Raw genomic sequence first — 16,370 nt, forward strand, 5'->3', positions numbered from 1 at the left:
AAAAACAGTTTCCAGCAGCTGTGTATGAATGAAGGAGGATGTCAAAAACCAGTGGGAGAAGGAAGTGGTCATCTACCAGTAATTTTCTATAAAAAAAAAAATCATCTTAACTAGCAGTGGAGCTGGAAAACGGAGAAAAGATTCCATAATCCTTAAGGCTGTTTTAAGAGCTTGCTTAATTTGCTCACCGCACAGTAAAACCCAGAGGAGGGCTCAACACAGGCTGGAAACAGACCCCAAACAAGAGGTCTTTCCTGGTGGGAAAGATGGTTTTCTAATTCACGGAGTGGAGCTCTAAGGGCTAGTGCAGGTGTGCAGGACACTTGCTCCTCTCTAAACTGGGTATAAAGCCCAGTCTGTGCAAGAGGGTTCTGAGTGTCTGTTGCACTCCAGCTAGGAAATCTTGAACCAGTTTCTACAGCACAAATTAGAAAGAGAGAGAGTTTTTTTGTTTGTTTGTTTGTTTGTTTTTATAAAAACCTGTTCTGAACCTGTATGAAAGGACTGGAACTTTGGAATCTAAAATTGTTGTTTTGACTTTTCATGTTTCTGAGAAAATATCTAGGACTTAGGTATAATAAAATAATACCACAGATGGGCCTTTTTAAAAATACAAATTGTTAGCTCATCTTGTTCTATCTGAATTACTAAAACCAAATTTTTCTCTTTCTAAATTTAGTCTTTTTTATTATACAAAGGTTTGAAAACACAAATACCAAAATAATAGTATATATAAGGTATTTCCTATATCTGTCAACATCTTATTTCATTTATTTATGTAGCCATACTGCCACAAAATTATATTAAAGGAAATTATGACTATCACATTATTATCTGTGTATAGTTTAGTATATGTCTCTAAGAGTTAATTTAAGGGCTTAACAATACTTGGAAATAATATCATCACACTAAAGTTCTTCAGTGGCGTTATAAATGTCTTCTTCGAATTTATTGACATCAAGACACAAGCAACATTGCGTTTGATTAATATGCATTTCAGGATAATGTCTTCCTCTCTTTCTTCCCCCTCCTTCTCCTCTTCCCCTCCTCCCCTCTTCCTCTTCCTTAACCCCCTTATCCTTTCTTCCTCTTCCACCTCCTTCTCCTCCTCACTTCCTCTTCCTCTTCCTCTCTTATTTCCCCTCTACTTCCTCTTCCTCTTTTTGCTAATGTCTGTCTGATGAAAAACTAGGTCACATACCATTAAAATTTTCAACATCCTGGATTTGGCTGATTTTATGCCTGATGACATACAGAGAACATGTTTCTCTATACACTTGTGATTTTTGTATTTATATGGAAAAGTTGTGTTTCTGTTAACTTCAGGTTAATAGTTAAGCTGTCAGTCTTACCGCAGCTTCATTGAAAGAAATGGGCCATTTTCTTTTTGTCTGGCTCTTTTGCAATTTTTTCTCTTTATCTTAGGTTTTCAGAAGATTTATTATGAGACACATAGGTATGGCGTCCTTTTGTTCATCCTTTTTGGGATACATAGGGTTTCATTAATTTGTGAAACCCTTTATTAATAATTTAAAAAACCCAAACTTTCAAATAGTATCTCTTTAAATTTTGTTTCCACCCCATTCTCTCCTCTATGTTAGGACTCCTATGACAGTTCTATTAGGCCTTTCATTGGACCCCATACCCTTCATACTCCTGTTTGTATTTTTCATCCTTCTTTTTTTCAGTGCTTTACTAGGGTTAGTCTTTTTTGGCTACTAAACCTGTCTATTGTGTTTTAATTACATTAATTCTATTTTTTACCTTTAGAATGTTTAATTTTGAATACATTATCATTCTGTGGTAAGTTATCAATATAGTCATCTATTTTCTTGAATATATTAATCACAGTTATTTTAGAGTTTATACCTGGTAACTCCAATATCTTGACCACTTTAGGGTCCTTATCTTTTCTTGCTTTTTCTCTTGCTTTTTTTCCTGTCTTGTGACATCTGGTAATTATGGATTAAATGTAGGCATTGAGTATAAAAAATTATAGACATTCTGGATAAAGTTATGTTATTCCAGAGAGGATTTACTTTTCTTCAAGTTGTAAATAAGAACTGGTATTACTGAAAGAGTTTGATTAAATCAAGGACTTGGATTAAAGATGGTGTTAGGCTTTGTGGAGACTGCTCTGAGTTGAGTTTGCCCTTTTTCATAGATGCACAGCCTTTCAGAAGACCCAACTGAAACACTGGTGTGTTTTCTAGGACCCTTTTTCACTGGAAACTCTAAAATTCAGTATTTATCTTTCCAGGTCTGCAAGGGGGACATAAATTCTGCTTTACATGTCAAACCATCTGATAACATTACTCAACTCTGCCACGGTCTTGCAGAAGCAGCCAAAGAGATTAACCAATGAGCATGGTGTGCCCAGCAAGCCAGATTTGGCCCACACTGTAGTTTGCTGACCCCTGCTTTAGGCCATCCCTTTCTGTTTCACCTCAGTGTCATGTACAAAAATTGGCTAATATTTCATGGGGAAAAAATAGCAGAGAAAGTTGGCTCACCTAAATTCATCTCTGAAACATGAGGCCCTCAAATGCTGGCTGCTTTGGTTGTTTACTTATTGACTTTAAAACATTGCATTTATTTATTTATCTTTTTAAAAAAAAATTTTTATCCTGCCTTTATATGATACCTAGTAAAAGAGACGGATTAATAGAGATTATTCCATAATAGCTGGAAACAGAAGTTTCATTTACATATCATTATAACTGATTATAAAATTATCTTAAATCTCAGAATTTTTTGATAGTTTCTTTAATTTCTGGCATGGCAAGATTTTCTAGAAGTTTTTGTCCTACATTTAGAAGAAGAAGATGTTGAAGTATTAGTCTCACTTCTCTTGAAAAATAAAGACATGAAGATGAGAGGAAATACTTATTTTTTTATTTTTATTTATTTGTTCAGAGAAGAGAGGGAGAGACAGAGAGAGAGAGAGAAAGGAGAGACAGAGAGAGAAGGGGGAGGAGCTGGAAGCATCAACTCCCATATGTGCCTTGACCAGGCAAGCCCAGGGTTTCGAACCGGCGAACTCAGCATTTCCAGGTCGATGCTTTATCCACTGCGCCACCACAGGTCAGGCTGAGAGGAAATACTTATTTTTTTATTGAGGGGAACATAGAGGAAAGCAGAGTGTATTATAGACAAAGTGAATAGCAAATCAAAAGTCTTCAAATGGGAGTTTGTATCAGGTATTGTAGGAACAACAAGAAAGTCAGCCCAGACAAAGCTGAATAGTAAGGGGGCCCATAGAAGAAGAACAGTTTAAAAGGTAGAGATATGTGTTTTGTATATGGCCCAGGAATGTACTGAGCTGTCCTCAGTTTTCTACATGTATATACTATTACAAAACTATAAACACTTAAAAATTGAATGTAGAGAAGAGGAAAAGAATAAAGCTGTTTTAGGAAATTACGATATGTATAGGTAATCTTTTCTAATTCTTACAACACTATGAATTAGATATTACTATTTCCATGCTATAAGTGAAGAACTTGATGCTTTGAGATGTTAATTAAACTGTGTTAATACAACTAATAAGTGATAGAACTAAGATCCCAACTTCAGTGTTTCCTATCTATATGACTTGTATTTCTCCATATGCCATGTTGGAAAATGTGGGAGGGTTAGTTTAAGGTCAGCGCTGATATAAATAGAGAACTAGGCCTTATCTTAATACAAAGTCAAAATAAGTGCAAGTGATTCAACAGAAGATGAGGTCAATCAACTGTCCTAGTGATAGAACAGAGTAGAGGCAGTAGGTATGGGATAGGAAAGGCAGCTGCCCAATTTTTAGTGTACTTTATGCAACTATAGAAAATATATCTAAACATTCAAAAATTTAGTTAACTTTCAAAGAGGAAAAACATTTTTTAGGGCTCCCTCCACAGGTAACCATTTCTCTATTAACATGAGTGTAAAGAATAGGAGGGAAGTTAATCCTTTTTAGTATAGAGCACATCTCAAAACTGCAATCTGAGAACCACATCTCAACAATCAAAAATGATCAAATTGCAGTGTGTGTAAATAGAGTGGACATGGTCACAGGGCAACCAATCATCAAAAAGGAAATGTTTAAGAAAATGAGGGTGGTTAGAATAAAGGAGATTTCATATAAAATGGTGAATGATTTGTTTCATTTATAAGACTATAATCAGATCGCATGCCTAGACTAATTCTGTGTTGTCTCAGACGAGGTTTGTGGTGAATAGAAAGGTAGAAATTACTATTGTAATACCATATTTATCTGGTTTTTCAATTATTTGATCTGTTTGAAAATGGAATGAGCTACCTCTTCAGTGGTTCTTAGTTCTTTTGATGACACTGACACTCTTGGGAATTTAATTAAAATATAAAAGTATCTAGCTACATATCCAAAATTTTGCATAGAATTCTAAGGTGTTATTAGATCCCTGAAACTCATTTAGACATGCCTATGGTGTTTATGTCCTCAGGTTAAAAACCCAGGAGAGATTGACAGTTCTCTTTTTCTACAATTATTCAAGTAAGGCTGAGCAACCACTGGAGCCTGACATTGTAGAGAAAATGGAAGCAAAGACTGATGAAATTCTGGTGGTGATCCTAAAATAACTGTGAATATTGCTAAATTAGCATGATATATCTGTATGTTCTTTCTCCTGCTCACATATACAAGTATATCCTTGTATCCTAAATAGTTGTAAAAGCCTCTGTTACCTTGAAGCATTTCATCCATTGCACCTTTTAAATTATTTCCATGGTGTTAGACTTGGCAAGAGAGTGCTTTGAACCTGGTGGCAACCATCTCCATCCAGGTGGAAAAAATGGAGAAAAAGAGATGCAAGTTGAGCCAGAACCACCATCTACCCTACAAGACAATTTATTTTATAAAATGCCAATATCCTCAAATGGCATCAAATTGTCATATTTATTCTGTTGACTCGGTTCCTAGACTGCAATTCAAATCACTTACTGGAATATTTCAATGTGTTAAAAATAATATCGAAGCAAACAAAGGCTCATGCCTTTCTCACTTCATACAACCATTTTGTTTATAAATCTGCATCCCAGACAAACTTGTTTTATTTGGATGGCCACTTTTTCAAAAATATTCTCCCAAATTCCCATAAGCCAAAGATTGTAAACTTTTGTACAAATATATGTGCACTGATTTCTTCCCTCCCCCACTTTTAGTGTTCTCCTCCTTCTTTTAGTTTATTTTAAAACAATTTATTATTTTTGCAGCATAGTCTTAGGCAAAGAATACTTAGTTGGAATTTGGAAGACTGTGTTCTAATTTTATTCCCCAACTTGATTAACTACATGATCTAAAAATGCAACTAAAGAGAGCCAAATAGCTAGAAAACAAATATGGTGCATTACAAATAAAAGAGGCCTATTTAAAAATTAGTGAATATAATTACTGAATACAAAAATTAAATATCTTTTATTTTTACTATTAAATTTTAAATCAGTTTTGGGTTTTGATTATTAATGTAATTAATGTTCACCGAAGAAGACATGACTATACAGAGATGCATAAGGAACATAGTTAAGAATTTATAATTCTACAACCCTAAGATATTAAAATCATAATATTTATCTGTCTTCTTTTGTAGATTATAACTCTATCTCCATGTTACATATTCATTTTAATTAGAAACATGTGTATATAGGAGATATATATAAATTTGTTTATATTTATATTATTTATATATAGGCTTGTACCTTATTTTTCCACTAAGCAATATCCTCACGCCATTACTCTAAAAACACAGTTTTTAATAGCTACATCATAGTTCAGCAAATAAAAACACTCTTCTTTAATGAGTTCTTCCTTTGGACATTTAATTTATTTCGATTTTTATAGGTATGAGTGTGAGTAATATAGCCTTGTCCATAAATATTTAGAAACAGAAACACTAGGTCACAGAATGTGTCTATCACTAGGTCATTGAAATGCATGTTCTAAATAAGTTATCAGCCAGAGAATCTGCCTTTTTTCAGGGGTAGCATCCAGGTGTGTGAGTGCTCATTTCACAGCACTGTGTTCAATAAACGACTGGAATATTAAATGTGAAGATTATGTAGTTATTGCAATATATATCTGTTTAATTGAAAAAATACATACATTTTTTCATATATGTATTGGCCATGTGTAATTCTTTCCGAATTGGTTGTTTAAAGATCTTTGTCCAAAGAAATGTGTGTGTGGTTTTTTTTTCTATTTCTGGTTTTTATTTTTTAAAAGAAAATAAACTTTAACTATGTATCCATCTAGATGTATATATTTATCCTAGCAGATAAAAAAGTGTGAAAGAATGTATGCCACTGAAAGAGGATGTTTACAAGTACTCATTGATTATTTACTTTTTATGTTTCTTCATTTTAATTGGTATACTTTTGTTTTTAAAAATATAAGTATTATTATGCTTCCCATAAAAAAGGTATTTTTCTGTACAATATTCTGGTGATCCTGAAATAACTTTCATGCGTGGAAATTAATTATAGCTATTTGGATTGTTTTAATTAATATTAAATTTATTAAAGTCACAAATCCACAGATCTATTTTACTTCAGGTTTTAAGTTCAAGTTTTAAGTTCTTACGTTTTTCATTGCTCTTGTCATAAATTGAGTAAACTTTAGCCTGGCCAGGAGGTGGCACAGTGGATAGAGCATCAGCCTGTGATGCAGAGGACCCTGGTTAGAAACCCTAAGGTCATAGGCTTCACCATGGGCTCCTACAGCTTGAGCACAGGTTTACCAGCTTGAACGCAGAGTCGCTGGCTTGAGTGTGGGATCATACACATGACCCTATGGTTTCTGGCTTGAGCCCAAAGGCCACTGGCTTGAAGCCCAAGGACCCTGGCTTAAGCCCAAGGTCGCTGGCTTGAATAAGGTGTCACTGGCTTGGCTGGAGCCCCACCTCCCCCGGGCACATATAAGAAAGCAGTCAATAAACAACTAAGGTACTGCAGCAAAGAATTGATGCTTCTCTGCTTCTCATCTCTCTCCCTTCCTGTCTGTCTGTCCATATCTGTCCCTCTCTCTGTCTCTCTCTCTCTGTCTCTGTCTCTCTGGCTAAATAAATAAATAAAGTAATTTTTAACATCTTTCAAGAGAGCTTTTATAAATGTGTAATCAGTTTTATATAAATAAACTTAAATCTCTTCATCTCTACACCATTTACAAACTTAGTTAATTAAATTCCTTGAAACACTTTCAACTACAACTCCTATAAATATATTAACTTTCTTTAAAAGTAATTTAATTATTCCAAGTTAGCAATGTGCTAAGTCATTTAAATGTTAGTAACCGTAATATATTAAACTCTAAAACACAGTGACACTTAAGACTCATTAATAACATAAAAATTTATTTTATAACTTTTTACCCACAAATTGCAAGTCCTAAAAAAAGTAATCATATATACATTAACTGTAATCTAAGGTTAACCTGCTTAGCACTGCTACTATTCCCAATTCACTTATTAAAATATATAAAATATCAAATAAAACTGATTGATGAAAGTATTACAAACAAAACCCCTCCATTTCTAAACGTAACAAAAACATAGTGTCTATGGTAACTTACACTTTATTGTCTATATTTACAATTCTTATACTTCCTGAGTTGTAAAAAAATTATCCACCAAAGGAAAAAAAATAATTGGATCACCATTTCTACAAAATGAAAGTTACAAAATGAATTTCAGACATGCAGATGAATTTTTCTCTTGGCAATGAGCAATAAATTGGGCCACTTTTTCTAGTCATCAATACAACCATGAATTCAAGTCCATATATTCCACATAGAGTTAGCTAATAACACTATGCCTCTCAACTCAAGAAACTTCAGCAAAGATCGTCTTCCATCTGGTTTGGGTCAACAGCCTTATACCCTGCTCATTTTATCACTTACTAGGAATCAATGAAGTCTATTTCCTGCTTCATACTATTCAGAATACATCTGATTACATTCCTTATAGTTCTCAGAGCTATACTGATTCTGTGTCATATAAATCTAATTATAAGATTTTAATTCAATGTTTTACATTGATTCATTTTATTTAGCACAGGGGATGAATTCTCATAAATGGAGTATATTCCGAATCAGAGCTAAATTAAATTAATAGTACCTGTTCCCCATGCATTTGTGTTCTTATGTCCTGATGTGATCAGTCATATCCTCTTTTCTTCATATCAGATGCCTGCAGCACACTTTTTTACTGGCAACTCTTGATATATTTTACCATTGTTCTTCAGATTGTATTGATATTTATAATGTCTTTCATAAAGTAAAGAATTTCTACTGATTTTGTATTGACCACTGAGCTTTATCACTTGTTTATTTGGTTGGACCCTTAAATATACTTGTTAGGCCCAAGCTAGCAAAACTTCAGCTTCTCATGTCCTGTGTGATCTTCTGCACTATTATTCATCTGCCTTTGATTAACCAGAAATGATACATCAAAACTGGTCATAACGACCTGAAGTACTGGTCAACAAAATACAGGTCAGCAATTCCAAAATATGTGGCAGTCATTTTTAATGGTCCTCCAATCTCCATTTTTCCCTTTTTAACATAATAATAAAATTTTTGACAGGGTCTTTTATTGTGCAGCAATGACTAAATTTCTAGAGTCCCTTGCAGGTAGGTATGACCATTTGATTAGACTCTGTAAAAATAGGATTGAGGCAAAGCAACTTCTAGCTATCCTTTTAAATAGAAATGTGCATGTCTTCTCTGTTTTCCCCCTTGTCCGTGTTGGCTGGAATTATGGCAGGGGCCAGAGGAGCCACCTCAGAACACATAAGGGAGAACATATATTTAGCATGGCTGAACTACAACACAGATGAAGCAAGAGTCCTTAGCACTGTGGGGCGATCATAGCAGACCTGGACGCTTATAATCACCCTGTTCATTTAAGGGAGATTTTTTTAAAATGTCTTTTACTTTATCCTTTATTAGTAGTCTAAGTGACTTCTAACAAGAATATAAGCTGAGAATGTGCACAGTAATATGCTAATCTACTTTTCATTGGTTGGAACATATAATAGATTTTATTCAATTGAATTGAGAAAAAAATAAGCTATATTGCCTGTACCAATTCAAATGTATTGTAACTAACAAACAGCCTAAGGGAGGTTGGAAGCCAAAACGTCCTTAGTAGAGTCTCCAAATGAGGAGGTAGCTGGCTACAGCTTGATTCAAATAAATGTGTTTTTTAAAGGAAAGATAAACTAAACTTTGAATATGTATATGTAGATTGGTATATATCTATATTAAAGGATAAAACTGTAAAAGGATACACACCTCTGTATCTGGAAGGAATGTTTGGAAATGCAGAGATATTAAATAGTTTTCGTATGTAGCTTGTTCTGTTCTAAAAAGAGGAATATCTTTGTAATGGCGTAATGCTTAGCAAAACTGTCTCCTGCAATTAGGGGGTAAACTGAGCTTTTTTCATCAAAAAACTTGGACCTGTAGTTAGGAGAGTTCCGAGCGCAGTGCTGAGGAAGCTGCCTGGGTTCTTCTTGCTGCTTATAGTAAAAGGTCAAAGGATTCAGCCCCAAAGCTATTTCAAGGGAAGAAATAAACTCACAAATCTCAACCAAATGAGGACCTCTAAGAAGAGGAGCCAAAGAGAAAAAAGGGCTTATCTCAAAAAGATTTGTGGGGCCTGACCAGGCGGTGGTGCAGTGGATAGAGCGTTGGACTGGGATGTAGAGGACCCAGGTTCGAGACCCCGAGGTCACCAGCTTGAGCATGGGCTCATCTGGTTTGAGCAAAAGCTTACCAGCTTGGACCCAAGGTCCCTGGTTCGAGCAAGGGTTACTCTGTCTGCTGAAGGCCCACGGTCAAGGCACAATATGAGAAAGCAATCAATGAACAACTAAGGTGTCCCAACAAAAAACTGACGATTGATGCTTCTCATCTCTTTCAGTTCCTGTCTGTCTGTCCCTGTCTATCCCTCCCTCTGACTCTCTCTCTCTGTCTCTGTAAAAAAAAAAAAAAGATTTGTGGGTATGACTTTTGTTTTATGGAGCAAATGCCATAGGAACTCATTGAAAGCCCACAGTCTCAAGATTGACCTGAAAAAGACAGAAAAAATACAAACAAAAGAGGTGGTCAGAAACCACCACCACACACACAAAAAAATCTGAAGAGTTACTATTCAATTGCAAACATGTGCTACTTTTCATAAAAAGGAAGGGTGACTCAGAGGGTGAAACCAAGTACCCAGAAGGTGGAACTAAGAGCCACAAAGAATTATTCATTGTCTTGACAAACTTATCGAGACACTCCCATTTGCCAGCTGGATTAGGGTACTGTTTGGACCAGTGACTCCTTTTTACCTTCTGTTCCCCTTTTTTGAACAAGAGTGTTTATAGCTATAATCCTATACCTGTCTCACCATGTATGTTGGGAGTGTTGAGGGCAGATAACTTGTGTCTTTACTTTTATAGGTCTAATGATGGAGAAGTATTGTGCCTCAGGTGATGTATTTATGGATTATGTAAGGATCCTCATCTGCACCTCATTAAGATGATTTAGATGATAATTTTTTTTTTTTTTACTTTAAAGAGATTTAGATACAATTTGTGGCTTGACTTAATGAGATTAAATTTATATTTTAGTGGTGCAATTTTGCAATACAGCTGATATTGTAATGGGATGAATCTTTAGGAAGCTAGGAAAGGGAGTCAGTATATTTTGCAAGACAAGAATTCTGAGGGGCCTCTGAGACTTCTGCCCCCTGGTGTACACACCCTGTATAGACACTTCCCTTCAAATGTGGGTGGAACCTGTGAATACGATGGGATAGTAGCTCATTTTTAGGTTAAGTTTTATACCAAATGGTGATGGGATTGTCACTCAGTGATTACCTTACGTTATATAAGACTTCATCATAACAGTCTACAGAGGTATCTAGCCATTAGAGGGATCAGCTCCTGCTGACTTGGAAGAAAGCAAATGCCCACATTGTGAGCTGAGTCTGCAGTCAGCCGGAAGGGAACTGTGGACAGACTCTGGTTGCTAAATGTGGTCCCCAGAAAACAGCTAGCAAGATATCAGGAATCTTAGTCACAACCACAAAGAAATGAATTATTCTAACAACAAATGAGCTTGGAAGAGGTTCTTCTGCCTCAGATAAGAATCACCCTTGGTTAAAACTTTGATTTCAGTTTGGTAAGACCGAGGGCATAAGATAGCCTATACCTGTACTTCTGACCTACAAGATTATGAGATAAATTATGGGAATTGTTTTAAGCCACTAAGTTAACAGTTATTTGTTACCTGGAAATATAAATATAATATAGCTACTAATGAGCAAAGTCACCTTTAATAAAAGTTCTATAACAGACTAACTGGGCCTCAGTTTGTGCATAAGTAAAATAGGATCATAATATTTATATCATACCATATTATATTGAATGAAATAATTCTTAACAATCTGAAGTAAAATGCCAGGCACTTGGTAAGTGTAGAGCCAGTAGCCAGAGCCACCATCACAGCCGCCTGGCCCATGCAGGTTCGCATTGGATTCGGACAGTCAGTAAAGAAACAACAGAGCCAAAAACTGGTGGGCCATCATCTTTAATCCTAGCTTTCACCCGGCGGGCAAGTAAAAACACACACTGGGCTCCAAAACCCACTAACATTCAGTGCTCACAAAGCTACTGACTTATCCAAGTTTCCTAGAATCAAAGGTTTCCAGCTCACCAGACTTATTCACCTCTGTTCCCCATCTCCTTTCTTCTCCCAGATACAAACTCTGCACAAACTGGCCTCTCACTCAACACTCCACCATCTTGGCTGCTTCTCCTGGCCTCCTCCATGTGGCCTTTCTCTGCTGTCCTCTCTGCTCTCTCCTCTAATACTAATCTCAGGAACCAAGAGAGCAAGCTCCCATTCTGCCCCCATTTTATAATGTAGAAATCAAAACCTTTAATCCAATATACAAAATAGGGAAGACTCTAATACAAAGTCACTTATCAGAGACATGATGGGATTGCACCACCCCACATCAAAAGGGTGGGAAAGGCTTAATCCCAAAACCAAACCCCAGGCTACAAGGATCCTGCCTGCCCACAGCCCGCCCCCAACACACATTAATATCACCTGGGTGATGGCCTCCAAGTGGGCAGCACCATCTTTAACAAAGTGAGCATAATATATTTTATCTGCCCAACAATAAGCATGTAACAACATGTATATATCATTATTTCCAAGAAAACAGCAAAACCTTACATTTTTCTTTCAACTGACTATACTGAAATCTATCAAAAAATTAACCAAAGGTAATCTAATCTTCTCTGCTCACCTACTTATTCCCCACCTTTGGAAAACATTCCTGCACACCACAGATCAAATTTAAATGTCTCCTGTTTAAAGCTTTACTTGAATCCTCTCTGATATCATTAATCAGTCTCTCCTCTGAATGACCACAGTAAAAGCTATTTGAATTCTATTTAAGGCATATTTCATCCAACCCTGTATCTGGCTGCCTGCATGCCTGTATTCTCCTTAAACGGCAGGGTGTTTTGAGTTTGTTATTGTACACAATAGAAACTTAATATGTATTGAGTTGAAATGAATCACCTGAAGGGAATTCTGCACAATATATTCAGTTAATGCAACACTTTAACTTTTCCATGACAAAAAAAAAAAAATGTTTTTCTGTATACATATAGTGCTTAAATATTGGACCTGTTTTGGAAAAACAAATAGAATAGACCTGGTGAATAATAAATCTTCGTGCTTCAAATACAAATCTATCTTCAATGTTTCTACCAATTTCATGCTAGTTTTTACACAGAATGGAGAAACCAGATAATTTATAAAGTTAAGTTAAAATTAAAATATTTTATTTAGTACATATGAATATAATGTCTTCTAGATGGGTTAACGTTTTCGGATTTCCACTGATTTTTCTCTTGTTATTCCTGAACAATTTCCATGCCTTCAGGGTATGCCCTTTATACTTCAAACAGTAAACAGATACAAGTTACTATTAGTTGATGCCTCCTCCTTTTCTGATGAACCCTCTATGCTTTTCAAAGGCTGCTTTAAAATCTTGGGTGCCATTATTAAATCTACTTGGTTACCAGTGATTCATCCTTCATGAAGGGAATAAAATAGATGTCAATAATGTTGATGGTACTCTGGACTTCACTTATGAAAATGCTCTCACTTGCAAAACTAAAAGCACTAAATATATTTTTATATCCAAGGAAAAGAAATTGGGTACAACCAGAAATACTAAATTTTACTAGAAATTATGGCATTGGTTTTTAAAACAGAAATGCTAACATTAATCTGACAAAGAGGTATATGGGGCAATTAAAAGAGAATAATAATTAACTAGTGAGACAAAAATAGTCTATTTTGATAGAAGAGAGTTGTGTTTGATAAATAATAAGTGGAAACATACACTTAAGTTCTTCCAAAGAATGAAAATTATCCAGTAATTGGGAAATGTCAGGTTATAGAATCATAAGAAGGATACAACTGAATACTGAAAATGATACTAAGTCAATTATTGCCTTTATTACATTACTCAGGGCTTGCAGATACAACATCGTTCGTATGTGCTTAAAACTAAAATTTACTGGTTTAAAACACACATAATTTTAACGAATTGATTCTGTACTTAGTCTTAACTCAAAGAGTTAAATAAGAATGAAGCAATGGCATCATAGCAATTTGCAAAGCAACATTCAATAAGATCTGGCAAAATTTCAGTTACTTAGACCTGAAACACAAACTATCATTTCTGTCATGTGCACTGGTACACACAAAATCCCAACATTCATGATTGTTTATTTTCTGTTTGCTTGGTTGGTCTGAGCTTGTGTGCCCAGTAAAGAGAGTAAAGAGAGTAAAGGAACTGGGATGAAAAGGCCTGGGAAGTCCTCAAGTCTCTCAGAGACTAAGTCTGGCTCTCTGTAAAAGAGAAAGCATATTTCTGTTTGGTCTAACTTAAAGTGTATGTGGGTGTGCATGCATGCACATATTATGTGGAAATGTTCTTAGAGAATTGTATTAGCTGCAAAGACCCCCATAAGTAATATAAAACTAGTCTTTCATTGCCAATGATTTTTATCGTAACTATGCAAAGGGGAAAAAATTCAATTATCTTAAGTATTTAAAATAAGCAGATTATTTCCTGTATATATTTTATATTTGTACAAGTAGAATTTTATACCTTTTTTTTTTAGTTAGACTGAGGGAGGGAGAGAGACAGAAAGAGAGACAGAGAGGGACAGACAGGGAGAAAGATGAGAAGCATCAACTTGTAGTTGTTGCATCTTAGTTGTTCATTAATTACTTTCTCATATGTCTTGACCAGGGTTGGCTCCAGCTGAGCCAGGTGGGGTCATGCTATGGTGACTCCATGCTCAACCTGGAAAGCCTGCGCTCAAGCCAGTGGCCTGGGGATATTGAACCTGGGTCCTCTGCATCCCAGGCAGGCGTTATATCCACTGTGCCACCACCTGGTCAGGCTAGAATTTTATATTTAAAAAACAGTTTAACTGAGTCTAGAATTCTAGTGTAACATTTATTATCCCTATAAAAATTGAAGCTATTCTTTCATTGTCTTTTTATTTCCATAGGTGAGAGGAGGGGAGATAGTGAGGCAAACTTCTGCATGTGCCCTGACCAGGAACCACCTGGCACCCCCCCCCCCATCTTGGGCCAATCCTGGAGTATCAAGCTATTTTTAGTGCCTGAGGCTGACCAAGCTATCTTCAGCACCCAGGGCCATGCTCAAACCAATAGAGTCAGTGGTTGTGGGAGGGAAAGAGAAGGAGAAGGGGGAGAGGGAATGGAAGAGATGCATATTGTCTCTTCTCCTGTGTGTCCTGACTGGGAATCAAACAGGGACGTTCATACGCCAGGCAGACACTTGATCCACTGAGTCACTGGCCAGGACCCCTTTCATCTCTATTGTTAAAATTTTAGACTGTTAAAGACATTTTAACTTGTTGACCTAATTGTTTTTTCTTTCTAGGTGATCTGGGTTTTCTCTACAGTTGTTTTAAAGATTTTCTTTGTCTTTGATGTCATACATTTTCACTAAGTTTTGTCTAGGTGATAGGTTTTATTTATCCTGTCATTAACTCATTTTGCTTCACAAATCTTAATATTCATGACTTTCACACATTCAAAAAAAATATTTTAGTAATTGCTTTTTCAACTGTTGCCTACTGCCATTCTTTCTATTTTGTCCTGTTGCACCATATCATTATATCATTTGTATGTCATAAACTCTTTTTATAATTTCCAAGGGATATATTCATATTTCATTTTGGGTAATTTCTCTAATTCTATATTCAAAATTACTAATTTTCTCTTCAGTTTCTTTAATGTTAATATGTTCATTGAGAATTTTTCTTTTTTAATTACAATGTTTTTATTTCATTTTAGAAATTCATATTATTTGATTTAAAATTTACCATTTTCATAATATCTTGTTCTGAGGATCCAATGATTTATTTTGAGATCTATTCATTTAAAAATACTAATTTTCTATGTATCCATGGCTCAGAGGGAAGAGGGGTGAGGGAACTGGATGAAAGAAGGTGAAGGGATTAGCCATAAATATATAGACACAACACACAGACACAAACAACATGGTGGCAACAGCTAGTGGGAAAGGGGGCTGGAGGCTAGATGGAGGTAAGCAAAGGCAGGCGTGGGAAATGGGAACGGAAAGAGACTTTGCTTTGAGCAGAAGATTTTCATTGCAGTGTACAGACAGTATTTTATTGCATTATACATTTGAAATCTGTATGGTTTTGCAAACCAATGTCATCCCAACCAATTTGATTTTAAAAATTAAAAATAAAAATACTAATTTAAAATTCTTAATCTAATTATCTTAAATTCTTGAAACTCTGATATTTTAGTATATTTATATCTATCAATTAATCCATAGTGAATTTTCTTGATGTGTTTTATAGACTTTTATTGTGAGCTAATCTTTAGGCCAGTCTTTCACCAAATATACATCTCACAGATTGGGTTCTCTGGAAAACTGACTGAGAAAAAGTTTAGTGTTGAAACCATTTGTTAGAAAGTACTCTTGGGATTAATACCCATGGAAGAAAATAAAACTGGACAGTGGATGAAGTCGAACTGTGATGCAGTTGCATTAAATGCATCTACTGACCCTCTGTGTGGCTTTGGAGTTGGTATGGCTCTTTATAGTTGTTTCCTACTGAGGAAATGTGGCCAGGCCTTTATACCTGTCACTCAGTCATTGGAGGCTGGCTGCCCTGGGAAAAAGGCATGCTTTTGGTGAGACATCTCTCTTGAAGTGAGACAATTTCCAAAAGGGGTTAGCAGCAAAGGACTGTCTGCATTTCTCCTA

At 35.6% G+C, this 16,370-nt stretch overlaps 1 protein-coding gene across 2 annotated transcripts in view; it reads right to left on the reverse strand.

The window, feature by feature from the left end:
* Positions 1–16,370, reverse strand: part of CFAP299 (cilia and flagella associated protein 299) — a 725,440-nt gene that overhangs the window by 200,441 nt on the left and 508,629 nt on the right. The gene's annotated exons all lie outside the window — the stretch shown is intronic.

This window comes from Saccopteryx bilineata, chromosome 5, assembly GCF_036850765.1.
Source record: "Saccopteryx bilineata isolate mSacBil1 chromosome 5, mSacBil1_pri_phased_curated, whole genome shotgun sequence".
Lineage (NCBI taxonomy): Eukaryota > Metazoa > Chordata > Mammalia > Chiroptera > Emballonuridae > Saccopteryx > Saccopteryx bilineata.